The sequence below is a fragment of the Aethalodelphis obliquidens genome, unplaced genomic scaffold (assembly GCF_003676395.1).
Source record: "Aethalodelphis obliquidens isolate GAN/ISIS:26980383/991018 unplaced genomic scaffold, ASM367639v1 scaffold26, whole genome shotgun sequence".
Taxonomy (NCBI): domain Eukaryota; kingdom Metazoa; phylum Chordata; class Mammalia; order Artiodactyla; family Delphinidae; genus Aethalodelphis; species Aethalodelphis obliquidens.
Window position 1 is genome coordinate 6,998,209 of NW_020837970.1, and position 14,234 is coordinate 7,012,442.

At 39.5% G+C, this 14,234-nt stretch overlaps 1 non-coding gene across 1 annotated transcript; it reads right to left on the bottom strand.

Annotated features, from left to right (window-relative positions):
* Positions 1 to 11,739: 11,739 nt before the first annotated feature.
* LOC113629368 (U6 spliceosomal RNA) lies at positions 11,740 to 11,846 on the bottom strand. Its single transcript, XR_003436503.1, has one exon. It is a non-coding gene; the product is annotated as a U6 spliceosomal RNA (small nuclear RNA).
* Between the last annotated feature and the right edge of the window lie 2,388 nt (positions 11,847 to 14,234).

The window sequence follows — 14,234 nt, forward strand, 5'->3', positions numbered from 1 at the left end:
TTTTAAATGTTCACAGTTCTGTGGGTCAGGAGTCTGGACATAGTGTGACTGGGTTCTCTGCTTAGGGTCTCACAAAGCTAAAATCAAGTTGTTGGCTGGGCTGCATTCCCATCTGGAACTGGGGCCCTCTTCCAAGCTTATGTGGAAAGTTCAGTTCTTGTGGTTGTAGGACTCAGGTTCCCATTTCTTACTGGCTAACAACTGGGAGATGCTTTCAGTTCCTTAAGGCCATTCTCATTCTCTGATAGGTGACCCTCTTTATCTTCAAAGAGCAATCTTCCATCAAATTCTTCTCATACTTCAAGTATTTCTCTCTAAGTACTGATCAATCCCATTTAAGGGCTCATTGGATTAGGTCAGGTCCACCCAGGATAATCTACTTTCCTTAGAATCAACTATTCTATACAACATAACCTAATCATGGTTGTGATGTCCCATTCACACTCAAGATACGAAGTAGACTAGGGAGAGGGAATCTTGCGGCCATCTTATAATTCTATCTACCGTATACAGTAAACAGCTATTTAAACTTAGCAACATTAAAAACAAACCTAATTTCAATGCTCACTGTTTATTGCATCTTACTTCTTTCCTCTGGGTTCACTTTTCTCTTTGACAAGATTATTTATGATTTGACATTGATTATATTATTATTTGACAAGATTCTTTAGTGATTATTTTATTGAGGGTCAGTAACAGGTAAACAATTTTAGTTGCCAGAAAATGTCTTCATTTTATTCCCACTCTTAAATTACAGTTCAGACTTGTGTGGAATTCTAATTGACACTTACAGCTACTTCTCCATTGCCTTCTGGCATCTGAAGACTGAAGTTGGATATTAGTTTAATTGTACTTCCTTTGTCACTAATGTTTTCCCCTCCTTGATAGCATTTAAAAGTTTTTAACAGTGATATTTTCCAGTTCCACTAGAACAAGTCTAAGTGTGTACTTATTTATTTTCCTCTTGGTTTCTAGAGTACATTTTCAGTTTAAGGATGCCTGTCTCTCTCAAATTTTGCAAAATTCTTTATTTTTTTCAAATATTGCTATTCCCGTATTCTTTTCATCTTTTTTCCAGGAACTCTTAATAGAATTATATCCCAAACAATTTATTCTCCATGTACATTAACTGTTTTTTCATATTTTTATTTCTTTGTATCTAAGTACTGCATACTCAGAGAATCCCCCAGTGTTGTCTTCCAGTTCAGTAATTCTCTCTTCAACTCTTATCCAGAGTTTGTCCCTTCTACTGATTTTTTTTTAAAAAGTCCAGTCAGTATAATACTCCATTTGAACACTTTCTAATTAGTTTGCTTTATTAGCCATGAATTTTATTTTTTTAACCTATTCTATACTTAAAAAAAATTTGTATTTCTTTGCAGAAACAAACTATATTTGTTAGATTTTTAAAAAATTACTTTCTTTTGTCTCAGGTAAATTTGCTTTTTGACCATAGTTTTGTTTGGTTCCCCTTCTTAGAATTAGTTTCCTTCTTATGTTTTAGAATTTAGGTTTTCAGATTCTGGGGTGGGAGGTTTTTATTTTTCTCTCTTTTTTTTTGTGCTTACCTCCTGCTGTCTAGTGATTTTACAGTTGCCTTCACAGGATCTCCCCTAGAGGCCTTAGGTGAGAACTCAGTGTAGTGGCAGCTGTTCCCAGCTCCCATCCTAGGGGATATTATTAATATACAAGGCAATATTGGATCAGGTCCAGGTAAAGAGGATCTGTCTGTGTCCTTTCACCTCTCTAGATGCTGATTTTCTCATAAATCATATTCCTTGGCCAAAGCATCCTTGAACTTGACAGAGGAGCTCCACCCCTAGTCATGGCTTCAAGCAGTGAGAGGGGCTTAATTCCCCAACTCTTCATGAGCACTTTACTCCCTGTTATCCCACAGAAGCTGATCTGCTGACCTCCTCTATATGCTTCCAGACCCAGAACATGTTCCACAGCTTCAGTCCTACACATCTGCTCAAGATTTTCAGCAGAGGACTGACATAATATCATGCACATTTTAAAGAATTATACCAGCTTCTGCATTGAGAATAGGCTTTGGGGATCAGTGGTGTGGCTGAGGGGAGCAAGAATGGAGGCAGAGAGGCTAGTGAGGAGGCTGTTGCAATGATCAGAGATGATGGTGGCTCAGACCGACACAAGGGAAAGCAAAGAATCAAGGATGACTGCTAGAGTTCTGCTTGGGGCAGCTGGGTGGATGCAATGGTCTTCACTGAAATAGGGAAAAAATTAGATCTTTTCCCAAATAAGTGAGGTGGTTGTCCAAACCCAGATGATTAGGGTTTGTTGCAGGCCCCTCCAGATGTGAAGCCAAGAGTCAGAGGAAATTTTGTCTCCAACATAAAGGTCAGACATCTATTGGACCAAAGGATCAGAGATCCCAAAAGGATCAGCCCCTCTAAAATTGGGATGGGTCACCCTGATAAAGGAGCTCTTTGGTATTGACAGTTAATGGCTAATTTACCCTAGACCCAGCTTAGCTTCTGTTTCTGTATATTCACTGCCACCTACTTGCCTGAAACAGCCTGTGTCCAGTCTGATTTTTGGGAGTGGGGCTATCTTCTTTCTCTGTGATACCTCAGGTTTAATCCTGTTACCCTGGCAGTTAGCCTTGGCATCCATACCACCAATGAGAAATCAAAAGATAATTTAGATTCATTACCAAAGTATCATTTAGGGTATGTCTCTGTGTGTAGATAGTGAAGTCAAATGTTGAGGCATTATGAGAATTATTCAGGCAAAGACATTTCTTCCTCCCTTATATGGATATTGCATGAAAATTTTCTAGGCTTGTCATTAACTAGCTCATTACCTTAATTAACCAGTTCATTATGTAATTGTAGACACAGCCTTAAAATTATTTGTACTGTTTCTTTCTGTGTGTAAATAACTGTGAAGTAAAAATATTAATTTATGAATGTAATTGTGTAGGTGATCACTCCACATTTACTCAGAATTAGCAATTAGTGCATGCAAATCAGCTAAGACAAAAGTCTCTCAGATCCTGTTCAGAATACAGGAAGACTTAATTTGCAAGGACGCCTGCTTCTGGCCCATCTGATTCTCAAAAGTCACGTTCTTGCTTCTGAAAATCAGAAACCGACCATATTTGTTGTGAGCTTTATGATCAGTGTTAATGCCCTTGCAAACACAAGAAATAAAATGCTAACAAATCATCATCCATTACCTAATTATATTTACCTAGACAAAGTTGGAGGGAAAAGAGTGGATCATATTTTTTTTAAAGGCGTTTCTCATTTTGCAAACAAAGATGAAATTTATAGCTTAATTATTCCTCATAGTACCATACAGAGCCTTTGCTGTTAATCATACCCAAGTCCTGAGATTTTGCTCCCAAAGAAGTATAAAATGTGTACTGACTCCCAATTAAATCAATTCTCCCTCCAGTGTGGGTAGTAGTGCTAATGGGATTTAATGTTCCTGAGGTTTCACTGGGGTCCACAGTAGGAAAAACTCTGATGTAGATGGAGTATCATTCCTTCAGCAACACAAATATCAACTAACACAGAATAGTACATCTGTCTCTGACACCTTGAATTGTGGAAGTTATAAGAATTAGTCATCTTCATTAAAAATCATGCTTGTGGATATCGTAGGGAAGATGGCGGAAGAGTAAGACGCGGAGATCACCTTCCTCCCCACAGATACACCAGAAATACATCTACACGTGGAACAACTCCTACAGAACACCTACTGAACGCTGGCAGAAGATCTCTGACCTCCAAAAAGGCAAGAAACTTCCCACGTACCTGGGTAGGGCAAAAGATAAAAGAATAAACAGAGACAAAAGGATAGGGACGGGACCTGCACCAGTGGGACGGAGCTGTGAAGGAGGAAAGGTTTCCACACATTAGAAGCCCCTTCGCGGGCAGAGACTGCGGGTGGCGGGGGCGAAGCTTCGGAGCCGCGGAGGAGAGCACAGCAACAGGGGTGCGGAGAGCAAAGCGGAGAGATTTCCGCACAGAGGATCGGTGCCAACCAGCACTCACCAGCCCGAGAGGCTTGTCTGCTCACCCACCGGGGCGGGCGGGGCTGGGAGCTGTGGCTCGGGCTTTGGTCGGAGCGCAGGGAGAGCACTGGGGTTGGCGGCGTGAACACAGGCTGAAGGGGCTAGTGCGCCACGGCTAGCCGGGAGGGAGTCTGGGGAAAAGTCTGGACCTGCCAAAGAGGCAAGAGACTTTTTCTTCCCTCTGTTTCCTGGTTCTCAAGGAGAGGAGATTAAGAGCGCTGCTTAAAGGAGCTCCAGAGACAGGCGCCAGCCACGGCTAAAAGCCTGGACCCCAGAGATGGGCATGAGATGCTAAGGCTGCTGCCGCCACCACCAAGAAGCCTGTGTGCGAGCACAGGTCACTCTCCACACCCCTCTTCCGGGGAGCCTGTGCAGCCCGCCACTGCCAGGGTCCCGGGATCCAGGGACAACTACCCCGGGAGAACCCACGGCGTGCCTCAGGCTGGTGCAACGTCACGGCGGCCTCTGCCGCCCCAGGCCCGCCCTGCACTCCGTACTCCTCCCTACCCCCTGCCTGAGTGAGCCAGAGTCCCCGAAGCAGCTGCTCCTTTAACCCCGTCCTGTCTGAGCGAAGTACAGACACCCTCCAGCGACCTACACGCAGAGGCGGGGCCAAATCCAAAGCTAAGCCCCGGGAACTGTGAGAACAAAGAAGAGAAATGGAAATCTCTCCCAGCAGCCTCAGAAACAGCGGATTAAAGCTCCACAATCAACTTGATGTACCCTGCATCTGTAGAATACATGAATAGACAACGAATCATCCCAAATTGAGGAGATGGACTTTGAGAGCAAGATTTATGATTTTTTCCCCTTTTCCTCCTTTTGTGAGTGTGTATGTGTATGCTTCTGTGTGAGATTTTGTCTGTATAGCTTTGCTTCCACCATTTGTCCTAAGGTTCTATCCGTCCATTTTTCTTTTGTTGTTGTTTTTCTTAAAAAAATTTTTTTCTTAATAATTATTTTTTATTTTAATAACTATTTTATTTTATCTTACTTTTTTAATTTTACTTTTTCTTTCTTTCTTTGCTTCCTTCCTTCCCTCCTTCCCCCCTCCCTCCCTCCCTCCTTTTTCTTTCTTTCTTTCTTACTTATTTACTTACTTACTTACTTACTTACTTACTTACTACTTTTTCTCCCTTTTATTCTGAGTCGTGTGGATGACAGGCTCTTGATGCTGCAACCAGGAGTCAGTGCTGTGCCTCTGAGGTGGGAGAGCCAACTTCAGGACGCTGGTCCACAAGAGACCTCCCAGCTCCACGTAATATCAAATGGCGAAAATCTCCCAGAGATCTCCATCTCAACACCAGCACCCAACTTCACTCAATGACCAGCAAGCTACAGTGCTGGACACCCTATGCCAAACAACTAGCAAGACAGGAACACAACCCCACCCATTAGCAGAGAGGCTGCGTAAAATCATAATAAGTCCACAGGCACCCCAAAACACACCGCCAGACGTGGACCTGCCCACCAGAAAGACAAGATCCAGCCTCATCCACCAGAACACAGGCACTAGTCCCCTCCACAAGGAAGCCCACACAACCCACTGAACCAACTTTAGCCACTGGGGACAGATACCAAAAACAACGGGAACTACAAACCTGCAGCCTGCAAAAAGGAGACCCCAAACACAGTAAGATAAGAAAAATGAGAAGACAGAAAAACACACAGCAGATGAAGGAGCAAGATAAAAACCCACCAGACCTAACAAATGAAGAGGAAATAGGCAGTCTACCTGAAAAAGAATTCAGAATGATAGTAAAGATGATTCAAAATCTTGGAAATAGACAAAATGCAAGAAACATTTAATAAGGACCTAGAAGAACTAAAGATGAAACAAACAACGATGAACACCACAATAAATGAAATTAAAAATACTCTATATGGGATCAATAGCAGAATAACTGAGGAAGAAGAACGGATAAGTGACCTGGAAGATAAAATAGTGAAAATAACTACTGCAGAGCAGAATAAAGAAAAAAGAATGAAAAGAACTGAGGACACTCTCAGAGACCTTTGGGACAACATTAAATGCACCAACATTCAAATCATAGGGGTTCCAGAAGAAGAAGAGAAAAAGAAAGGGACTGAGAAAATATTTGAAGAGTTTATAGTTGAAAACTTCCCTAATATGGGAAAGGAAATAGTTAATCAAGTCCAGGAAGCACAGAGAGTCCCATACAGGATAAATCCAAGGAGAATTATGCCAAGACATATTCATCACACTGTCAAAAATTAAATACAAAGAAAACATATTAAAAGCAGCAAGGGAAAAACAACAAATAACACACAAGGGAATCCCCATAAGGTTAACAGCTGATCTTTCAGCAGAAACTCTGCAAGCCAGAAGGGACTGGCAGGACATATTTAAAGTGATGAAGGAGAAAAACCTGCAACAGATTACTCTACCCAGCAAGGATCTCATTCAGATTTGATGGAGAAATTAAAACCTTTACAGAGAAGCAAAAGCTGAGAGAGTTCAGCACCACCAAACCAGCTTTACAACAAATGCTACAGGAACTTCTCTAGGCAAGAAACACAAGAGAAGGAAAGGACCTACACTAACAAACCCAAAACAATTAAGAAAATGGGAATAGGAACATACATATCGATAATTACCTTAAATGTAAATGGACTAAATGCTCCCACCAAAAGACACAGATTGGCTGAATGGATACAAAAACAAGACCCATATATATGCTATCTACAAGAGACCCACTTCAGACCTAGAGACACATACAGACTGAAAGTAAGGGTATGGAAAAAGATATTACATGCAAATGGAAACCAAAAGAAAGCTGGAGTAGCAATTCTCATATCAGGAAAAATAGGCTTTAAAATAAAGACTATTAGAAGAGACAAAGAAGGACACTACATAATGATCAAGGGATCGATCCAAGAAGAAGATGTAACAATTGTAAATATTTATGCACCCAATGTAAGAGCACCTCAATACATAAGCCAAATACTAACAGCCATAAAAGGGGAAATCGACAGTAACACAATAATAGTAAGGGACTTCAACACCCCACTCGCACCAATAGACAGAACTTCCAAAATGAAAATAAATAAGGAAACACAAGCTTTAAATGATACATTAAACAAGATGGACTTGTTCATCCAAGTCCATCCAAAACAACAGAATACACATTTTTCTCTGGTGCTCATGGAACATTCTGCAGGATAGATCATATCTTGGGTCACAAATCAAGCCTTGGTAAATTTAAGAAAACTGAAATTGTATCAAGTATCTTTCCCGACCACAACGCTATGAGACTAGATATCAATTACAGGAAAAGATCTGTAAAAAATACAAACACATGGAGGCTAAACAATACACTACTTAATAACGAAGTGATCACTGAAGAATACAAGAGGAAATAAAAAAATACCTAGAAACAAATGACAATGGAGACACGACAACCCAAAACCTATGGGATGCAGCAAAAGTAGTTCTAACAGGGAAGTTTATAGCAATACAATCATACCTTAAGAAATAGGAAACATCTCGAATAAACAACCTAACCTTGCACCTAAAGTAATTAGAGAAAGAAGAACAAAAAAACCCCAAAGTTAGCAGAAGGAAAGAAATCATGAAAATCAGATCAGAAATAAATGAAAAAGAAATGAAGGAAACGATAGCAGAGATCAATAAAACTAAAAGCTGGTTCTTTGAGAAGATAAACAAAATTGATAAACCGTTAGCCAGACTCATCAAGAAAAAAAGGGAGAAGACTCAAATGAATAGAATTAGAAATGAAAAAAGAGAAGTAACAACTGACACTGCAGAAATACAAAAGATCATGAGAGAGTACTACAAGCAACTCTATGCCAATAAAATGGACAACCTGGAAGAAATGGACAAATTCTTAGAAATGCACAACCGGCCAAGACTGAATCAGGAAGAGATAGAAAATATGAACAGACCAATCACAAGCACTGAAATTGAAACTGTGATTAAAAATCTTCTAACAAACAAAAGTCCAGGACCAGATGGCTTCACAGGAGAATTCTTTCAAACATTTAGAGAAGAGCTAACACCTATCCTTCTCAAACTCTTCCAAAATATAGCAGAGGGAGGAACACTCCCAAACTCATTCTAAGAGGCCACCATCACCTTGATACTAAAACCAGACAAGGATGTCACAAAGAAAGAAACTACAGGCCAATATCACTGATGAACATAGATGCAAAAATACTCAACAAAATACTAGCAAACAGAATCCAACAGCACAGTAAAAGGATCATACACCATGATCAAGTGGGGTTTATCCCAGGAATGCAAGGATTCTTCAATATATGCAAATCAATCAACGTGTTACACCATATTAACAAACTGAAGGATAAAAACCATATGATCATCTCAATAGATGCAGAAAAAGCTTTTGACAAAATTCAACACCCATTTATGATAAAAACCCTCCAGAAAGGAGGCATAGAGGGAACCGTCCTCAACATAATAAAGGCCATATATGACAAACCCACAGCCAACATCGTCCTCAATGGTGAAAAACTGAAAGCATTTCCACTAAGATCAGGAACAAGACAAGGTTGCCCACTCTCACCACTCTTACTCAACACAGTTTTGGAAGTTTTCCCCACAGCAATCAGAGAAGAAAAGGAAATAAAAGGAATCCAAATCGGAAAAGAAGAAGTAAAATTGTCACTGTTTGCAGATGACATGATACTATACATAGAGAATCCTAAAGATGCTACCAGAAAACTACTAGAGCTAATCAATGAATTTGGTAAAGTAGCAGGATACAAAATTAATGCACAGAAATCTCTGGCATTCCTATATACTAATGATGAAAAATCTGAAAGTGAAATCAAGAAAACACTCCCATTTACCACTACAACAAAAAGAATAAAATATCTAGGAATAAACATACCTAAGGAGACAAAAGACCTGTATGCAGAAAATTATAAGACAGTGATGAAAGAAATTAAAGATGATATAAATAGATTGAGAGATATACCATGTTCTTGGATTGGAAGAATCAACATCGTGAAAATGACTCTACTACCCAAAGCAATCTACAGATTCAGTGCAATCCCTATCAAACTACCACTGGCATTTTTCACAGAACTAGAACAAAAAAACTTCACAATTTGTATGGAAACACAAAAGACCCCGAATAGCCAAAGCAATCTTGAGAACGAAAAATGGAGCTGGAGGAATCAGGCTCCCTGATGTCAGACTATACTACAAAGCTACAGTAATCAAGACAGTATGGTACTGGCACAAAAACAGAAAGATAGATCAATGGAACAGGATAGAAAGCCCAGAGATGAACCCACGCACATATGGTCACCTTATCTTTGATAAAGGTGGCAGGAATGTACAGTGGAGAAAGGACAGCCTCTTCAATAAGTGGTGCTGGGAAAACTGGACAGGTACATGTAAAAGTATGAGATTAGATCACTCCCTAACACCATACACAAAAATAAGCTCAAAATGGATTAAAGACCTAAATGTAAGGCCAGACACCATAAAACTCTTAGAGGAAAACATAGGCAGAACACTCTATGACATAAATCACAGCAAGATCCTTTCTGACCCACCTTCTAGAGAAATGGAAATAAAAACAAAAATAAACAAATTGGACCTAATGAAAGTTCAAAGCTTTTGCATAGCAAAGGAAACCATAAACAAGACCAAAAGACAACCCTCAGAATGGGAGAAAATATTTGCAAATGAAGCAACTGACAAAGGAGTAATCTCCAAAATTTACAAGCAGCTCATGCAGCTCAATATCAATAAAAAACAAACAACCCAATCCAAAAATGGGCAGAAGACCTAAATAGACATTTCTCCAAAGAAGATAGACAGACTGCCAACAAACACATGAAAGAATGCTCAACATCATTAATCATTAGAGAAATGCAAATCAAAACTACAATGAGATATCATCTCACACCAGTCAGAATGGCCATCATCAAAAAATCTCGAAACAATAAATGCTGGAGAGGGTGTGGAGAACAGGGAACACTCTTGCACTGCTGGTGGGAATGTGAATTGGTTCAGCCACTATGGAGAACAGTATGGAGGTTCCTTAAAAAACTAAAAATAGAACTACCATATGATCCAGCAATCCCACTACTGGGCATATACCCTGAGAAAACCATAATACAAAAAGAGTCATGTACCAAAATGTTCACTGCAGCTCTATTTACAATAGCCCGGAGATGGAAACAACCTAAGTGCCCATCATCAGATGAATGGATAAAGAAGATGTGGCACATATATACAATGGAATATTACTCAGCCATAAAAAGAAATGAAATTGAGCTACTTGTAATGAGGTGGATAGACCTAGAGTCTGTCATACAGAGTGAAGTAAGTCAGAAAGAGAAAGACAAATATCGTATGCTAACACATATATATGGAATTTAAGAAAAAAAATGTCATGAAGAACCTAGGGGTAAGACAGGAATAAAGACACAGACCTACTAGAGAACGGACTTGAGGATATGGGGCGGGGGAAGGGTGAGCTGTGACAGGGCAAGAGAGAGGCATGGACATATATACGCTACCAAACGTAAGGTAGATAGCTAGTGGGAAGCAGCCGCATAGCACAGGGAGATCAGCTCGGTGCTTTGTGACCGCCTGGAGGGGTGGGATAGGGAGGGTGGGAGGAAGGGAGATGTAAGAGGGAAGAGATATGGGAACATATATATATGTATAACTGATTCACTTTGTTATAAAGCAGAAACTAACACACCATTGTAAAGCAATTATACTCCAATAAAGATGTAAAACAAAATTACTTGCTAATTTCAAGAGTAAAAACTTTATGCCATTTATACTTAAAAAAAATCATGCTTGTGGGTGAATAATAGCAGTTGAGTTGCCTCAATTATTGGACAATATTTGGACACATTTCTAGGTTATTTATTTACAAATATACTGTCCCTGAAATGGAGCAGGACCCTATGGGGCCTTCCCAAGACAGACACCCTCCATGTCCTCTGCCTGCCTTTTGTCTGTAGAAAAACTTTAGTCAAAAATAAATTTAATCAGAGAAATGAGAAAATGCAGAAACAAAGAAAAAGCAGTCAAACAGGACAAAATAATAATAGTATAGTCATTAAGCAAAGTCAAAGACTTTTAGCTCCTTGTCGAGGGCTATAGATAATGTTCTGAGCCATATTCTCTGAGCTGTTTTGTAGATACTGAAACCCCCACCAGGTGGAAGACATTAACTACATGATGACCAAACTGTAGCCATGACATAAGCTGCCATAATTCCAAGAACTGGCCTCAAGGAAATGGGAACAAACCGACCCTGAACTGAAGATTAACGGTAGTTAAAACAATCAAACATGATGTTGATCAAACCACCGCATGACTAATTTCAAGACGATCATCAGAGCAGACTATGCTGTTCTACATGTAGCCACCTCTCTCCATCTATACACCCCTGAAACTCTCCTTTAAAAGCTCTTGCCCACTGGCCGGCAGCGGGAAATTGGTCTTTGGACATGAGTCCACATTCTCTCCCAGTTGCCAGCCTCAAAAATAAAGCAAATTTTCCTTTCGACCAACACCTGCCTCTTGAGTATTGGTTTTCGAGCAGTGAACAGCCGGACCTGAGTTTGGTAACATCCCAAAGTTTTATAAGATGCATCCACAGGTCTGTGTAAACCGAGCTACATGTGCTGGCCACTGTGATCACATATATTCTTCTTTTTAAAATACGGAATGCTTCAGGAATTTGCATGTCATCCTTGTGCAGGGGCCATACTAACCTTCTCTGTATTGTTCCAATTTTAGTATATGTGCTGCCGAAGGGAGCACATCACGTATATTCTTAACTCTTCATGTACCTTGGGGAGGCTGTCAGGTGCCAGACTCCCTAAGTTGAGAGCTACCTTGAAAATGCATGGACTGGAGTGGTTAGGGAAAATGAAGGTAGGTATCCAATCCATTTCTCATTTACTCATGAATTTGATGTTCCAACTTTTATTCTCCCGCTTAGTGCAACTCACTGGTATCACCACCAGAGGGAACAAGGTTAATGTTTGGAGAGAAAAGCAAGTAGACTTACATCACTACTCACAGCAGTGATAGATAACTTGCCTATCAGAGGCTGATATCTAAATGTCAGCCACATGCTAGGTATTTTACAACATTATTTCTTTATTTTTAATGTCTTAAGTTTAAATTATATTATCTCTTTTTAAATAGAAAATGTATTTACAAGTTTAAAAAATTTTAAAGTCCAAGAGAGTATAATGTGAAAACTCTCCCCTGCCACCTTTGTCCCTCAGCCTCTCAGCTACCTTTCCCACAGGCAACTAATGTTAGCAGTTTCCTGTGATATTTCACTTCATGGGTATGTAATGTTATCTGTTTCTTTAGAGCTAACTTATGCATATATATGTAAATGAATACATTCTTTCCCTACCCTTTAAAAGATAAATGGTAGTATGCTATACACACAAATGTGCATTTAATGATATATCTTAGAGACTGTTCCATATCAATACAAAAAGAGCTTCCCCAATCTTTTTTTATGATGTCATTATATGCATATGCTATAATTTATTCAATCAGTTCTTTATTTTTATTTTTTAAAAATTATTTATTTTATTTTTGGTTGCATTGGGTCTTTGTTGCTGCACACAGGCTTTCTGTAGTTGTGTTGAGTGTGGGCTACTCTTTGTTGTGGTGTGCAGACTTCTCACTGCAGTGGCTTCTCTTGTTGCGGAGCACGGGCTCTAGGTGTGTGGGCTTCAGTAGTTGTGGCACATGGGCTTAGTTGCTCCGTGGCATGTGGGATCTTCCTGGACCAGGGATCGAACCCATGTCCCCTGCATTGGCAAGCGGATTCTTAACCACTGCCCCACTAGGGAAGTCCCAATCAGTTCTTTATTGATGGGCATTTAGGTTACTTAAAATCTTCTGTGATTACAAACAATGCTACAATGAATAAACCTGTAAATATACTATTTCTTAATAATGCAAGTTTACCTTCTGGAAAGAGTTGTCAGCAGTAACTTCATTTTGTACCTTAGAACTCCATCTTGTTAAACTGGGAACTCTGCTGACCTGACTCTGCTGACTTAAAAAAAAAAAGGAAGCTATTTGCTGAGAAAGTAATCCCTGAGAACTGCGTAGAAATGTGCCTTTACTGAAACATCCTTGACAAGCCAATAAATTCTTACAGGAAAAAAAAAAAAATAAATATATATATATATATATATATATATATATATATGCCATCCAATCATAGTTCTTGGCAAACAACTTATGTAAACTAAATGTACTTCTCTATTTTCCTTTTAAGACCCCTATTTTTTGCTCCCCAGACAGGACATTTCATTATTCTGGTTGCTGTCAGAATCTGTGCTTCCACATTGCAATTCTAAGACCCCAAATAAATGCATTTCTTTGTTTACAGTCTACCTCTTTTTCTGAGATGACAACCTGTAGGATACATTCTTAGAACTGGAGTAACTGGGGCAAAGAGTATACACACCCATAGGCTGTTTCCAACCACATCACCATTTCACACACAGCAGGGCTCAGAGAAGTGACTCACTCAAGGACACACAGTTATTAAACACTGGAGCCAGAATTCAAACGTGTTTTTTCCATATCTCCACATTGCTCTTTTACTGGCTGATAAGATTTTTCCTCAACAATAAATAATAACTGAGTATGTATATGTACAATGTGTGTGGTAAGTGCTTTGTAGGATACAAAGGAGTAAAGACATGGATACTGTCCTCAAGGAGGTTATGATCGGGTAGTTTTAATAAAAAATTGGAAGGAAGGAAGTGGATGAAGCTATGGAATATATACACCCCCCACACCTATACTACACACACACACACACACACACACACACACACACACACACACACACACACATAGACACACACACACGTAAATGTATATGTATTGGGTTAGCCAAAAATTTCCTTTGGGTTTTTAAGTAAAAATAAAAGACATATTTTTCATTTTCACCAAGAACTTTACTGAACAACGTATTCACCATTTTGTTCCACTACCTTCTGCCATTTTTCAGGCAACTTCATAATTCCATCTTCCCAAAACTTTTTAACTTTTTGAGCAAAGAACTGTTCCAGGCGTCTTTTACAGTCTTCCAGGGAATTGAATTTTTTTCCATTAAGAGAATTTTGTAAAGACCGAAATAAATGGAAATCCGAAGGTGCAATG